Below are 4,698 nucleotides of genomic sequence, written 5' to 3'. Positions count from 1 at the left end.
GCTTGTGTGTCTGCTTGCAAATAAGTAAATAAATATACTTAACAAATAAAAAAATAAAAAGACAAGAAATAGGTCTGAGGACACTGCTCAGCCAGTGAGAGTGCTTACCTCATTAGCATGTATGCCTAAGACAGCCTGACACTCTCCTAAAACGTTGGTCTTATCCACACAAGCCTGTAACCCCAGTGCTGCTGGAGGAAGTTACAAGACACCCTCTGAGACTCACATGAAAGCCACTCTGACCAAGAAAACAGCAACCAGGTTCAGTGAAAGAGTCCATATTAAAGAAATAAGCTTTCATACAGTGGAGTTCTACTCAGTGGTAAAGAAAAATGAAGTTATGAAATTTGCAGAAAAATGGATGGATCTGGAAAGGATTATACTAAGTGGTAACCCAGGCCCCGAAAGCCAAGCGCCACATGTTCTCTCTCATATGTGGATACTAGCTAGAGATGATTGGGCTTCTGCATGAGAATGAAAATACTTAGTAGCAGAGGCCAGTAAGTTAAAAAGGAGACATAAAGGGAAGAGAAAGGAAGGGAGGAGGGTACTTAATAGGTTGATATTGTATATATGTAAGTACAATGATTGTGATGGGGAGGTAATATTATGGAGAATGGAATTTCAAAGGGGAAAGTGTTGGGGGGAGGGAGGGAATTAACATGGGATTTTTTTATAACCATGGAAAATGCTAATAAAAATTTTAAAAATTTTAGAAAAAGAAATAAGCTGATGAGTGATGGAAGAAGACATCAGGAAATGGTTTTCTTCTGGCCTACAGACACCTGTGCATGGGCAAGCATCTGCAAACACATTTTCATATACAACATACACATACTACACAGCACACACATACCCATCATACCACACATAGTACACCCACACACACACACATACACACCACTAACCATAGATTAAAAAAAAAAGTTTAAAATGCTGAGATGTGGAGACACAGACACTGCCATACACTGGTGGGAAGGTAAATGACTGTAGTCCCTGTGGAAAACCATACATGCATCAAAAAAATAAAATAAAATAACTCCCATATAATAGTATACACCTAAAAGAAATGAATTCTTTTTACCAGTAAGATGTCTATGTTTATTACTGCACATTCACAGTAACCAAAATAGGAAACCACCTGCATGCCATTGAATAGATGAACGGAAGGAAATGCAGCGTACCTACACAATGGGACACCACTGAGACATGAGGAGAGTGAGCCCGTCATTCACAGAAACATGAATGGAACTGGACACCATCGTGTTTAATGAAACCAGAGAGACATGGAGAGAAAAATACGACATGTTCTCACTCATTAACGAACACCAACAAGTGAACCTTGTAGCAGTCCAGGATGGAACAGCAGACAGTGGAGAGTGAAGAGGGTGGAGAGACAAAAAGGAGTTAGGAGGGAATTTTGTGGAAATTTCTAGAGTCAGGGGAAAGGGATCTTAGGTGGAAGAAGTGTGGATGGACATGATCAATACACAGGTATGTGTGTATGAATATGTACCCTGTTAATGAGTACTATTAATATATGTTAATAAGATAAATATTTCAAAGATATGGAGGATGAGAAGTTGAGTATAATACAAATAAAAGGAGGCATTTATTTAATTCCTGGTTACTACAGTGCCAAATGAAAGCTTTGATCATCAGAACCTGGTTCTTTTTTTTCATTTTTTTGGTTTTTCAAGGTAGGGTCTCCCTCTAGCCCAGGCTGACCTACAGTTCACTATAGAGTCTCAGGGTGGCTTCAAACTCACGGCAATCCTCCTCCCTCTGCCTCCCAAATGCTGGGATTAAAGGCGTGCGCCATCATGCCCAGCAGAACCTGGTTCTTTGTTCTGGGTTTTTCCTGCTCTTGAGTAGCCCTTCAGTCCTTTATTTTTCCTGGTATCTCTTGAAGTTTGCCTCTAATTCCTCCCACGTAAAATTAGGTGAAGGGATATAAAAAGTAGCACAGAGCTAGCTTGGGATCTGGACACTTGGACTCAATTCCTCATTCTAGAGCCAGCATGCTGGTGGCTTTACGCAGGTCACATCTGCTTCTTAGTCTCTGTTTCCTCATCTCTAAGGCCAGCTCTACAGAAGTCTTTTCCAATGCCTGGGTAACACTGGGCCCAAGATTCTGCAGTTCAGTTATAGCAATGTGTTTCACCTCACAGCTATGGCTGTGATACTTTACTGATCAATGTAAGAATAGTCTGTCACACAGAACTTGTGCTCCCCCCCACACACACACACACCGGGGCCTCTATCATGTCTGCTAGTGCTTCCCTGCGGAGACTGGTCTCCTGGCATGGCCTGTGATTGATGAGTCTGTGGTTCCTAGCCCATCAGCTTGTTTGTTTAAGGATCGTCTGCCCTGTCTTGTGACATTGTGCCTCCTGGGAGTCCTAGCTTTGATTCTTGGTGAGTGATGCTCACACTGACCCAGTGTGCATGCTAACTTCTTGTGTGGAGTCACATCTGTGTGGACACAGGTCATCTTGATCACCAGGATAATTCTAGCACCCTGGATCCCTGAACACAGGCCAGTGTCCTGTGCTCTTTCCACATCCTTTATAGCCCTAGTACCCTTCCAGGCAGGATGGAGCCCTGCACACCAGCTAGTTTGTATTTCCTAAAGAAGTCTTGCTCTGATCTCCTGGCCCAAGCTGGGGCCCTGTATCTTGGTCTTAGCACTGGCACCTGCCCCAAGACTCTATGGATGACAAGTGGGACTGGAGACATACCTTGTAAGATGTTCATCTTCTGAAGGGTTATGTGGCCAGTATGTTGTGGTTGTGTCCCTTGCTTTCATTCCCCTCCCCCTTTTGTAAACTTTGTTATTCTCTCTGATTTTGCATTTGGTCAAAAATACTTGTCCTGGGATTGCACTGGTATGTGCATGAGAATACTGGGGGAAAGTCCATGTGGCACCAGAGGCAACCACAGTCCCCTTTGCTTGCCTGGCATCACTAATGACTGAGTGGGGATTTCTGAGAAATGGTAGGTCAACGTCTGCCTGCTTCTGTAACTGCTGTTGCTCTGACAGAGAACATCGCCACCTGGTGCTCATGATGTGCATGTGCAGAACAATAAAATGCAAATTAAAAACAAGAAAATAAGTAGTAGGTTTCTGAAAACCTACTACTGCTATTTGGAGGTCAGTGCACTTATGTGAGAGGCAATTTGAGTTACTTCTTTTAGCCAATAAACCAAGTCCATTTTCTCTATATTTTTAAGTATTTCCTCTTTTTTCCTACCCACATTTTTTTATTAACTAGAAAATTGTATGAATACATTATATGTTAGTATCATCATTTCCATCCTTCCTGCCCCCATTCTGATGAGAGCCCTTCTCAGTGGGATTGTTGGTATCCCCCTAGGTTTGCGGGATGTGGATGTGAGAGCAGCAGTCAGTCATGAGGGGCAGAGCCTCTGGACATTCCCTTACACTCTGTGGCTCTTACATTCTTTATGCCCCCTCTCCCTCAAAATTCCCTGAGCAGTAGTGGATGTGTCTTGAGTCCACTTTAGTGTTGTTCTCTCAGCAAGTTCCAGATTTCTGCTTTGGTGCAATTTGGGGGTCCTCTGTGCCTGTGTCCGTGACCCTGGCGCTGGTTGACAGGCTCACCACGGAAGCAGCACTCTTGTTCATCTCGCCAACTCCTCTGTGGTTTCACCTGGGCCCTGGCTGATGTGGGAGGGGTGGTTTACCAGAAGGCAGTTGAACACTGACACACAGCTAAATCTGCTGGATAAATATAACATTTTAAACTCTGGAGTAAACTTTCATCTCTAAAGTGGAGAAGATATCAGAGAAAAACATGACAGTGTTTTCTTTTCTGAACAGTGGATTCCTGTCATGTTCTGGGTTCAAGACAGTGGGGTGACCAGAGACAAACAAAGACTTTTAAAAAATATTTTTATTTTTATTTATTGGGAAAGAGGCAGAGCGAGGGACACAGAGAGAGAATGGGAGCGCCAGGGCTTCCAGCCACTGCAAACAAACGAACTCCAGACACATGCACCACCTGGTGCATCTGGCTTATGTGGCTCCTGGGGAATCGAACAGAGTTCCTTTCGCTTTGCAGGTGAACACCTTAACTGCTAAGCCATCTCTCCAGGCCCCAAGACTTTTACTTAACAGCTGGAACAAGTGGTGGGATGAGCGAGAAGAGGGAGCTCTGGAACCCTGGATAAAGACAGATTAATCCCAGCACTCAGGAAGCCGAGGTAGGGGGATCACCATGAGTTTGAGGCCACCCTGAGACTACATAGTAAATTCCACGTCAGCCTGGGTTAGAGTGAGACCCTACCTTGAAACGCCAAAAAAAAAAAAATTCTTTTTAATGGTATGGGGAAGAAACTGAAGGGAAAGGGAGGGACCCTTTGTGATGTGACTGCGGTGGGGCTTGAAAGGGTATCATTCTCTCCTCTCAGTCTGGGTGTACTCACTTGTCACAAGAGGTGGTTCCAAAATCCTTTACCTAGTCTGAGTATGACCAGCCAGGAAGAGGTTGTTGCATGAACACATGTTTATTCAATCTAGATAGGGCACAGATGACAAATACATAACTGCACCAAAACCAGTTTTGGCAGACCAGTGAGTTTATTGCCATTACTTACAGAGCAGAATGAGAGGTTGCTTGCAGGAGCCTGAGTGACTCAAAGGCAGCTGCATCCCAAACTGTCCACCCCAGCGGA

This window comes from Jaculus jaculus, chromosome 1 (assembly GCF_020740685.1).
Source record: "Jaculus jaculus isolate mJacJac1 chromosome 1, mJacJac1.mat.Y.cur, whole genome shotgun sequence".
Taxonomy (NCBI): Eukaryota; Metazoa; Chordata; class Mammalia; order Rodentia; family Dipodidae; genus Jaculus; species Jaculus jaculus.
The sequence above is the reverse complement of the archived record's forward strand: the minus strand, read 5'-3'. Positions refer to the sequence as shown.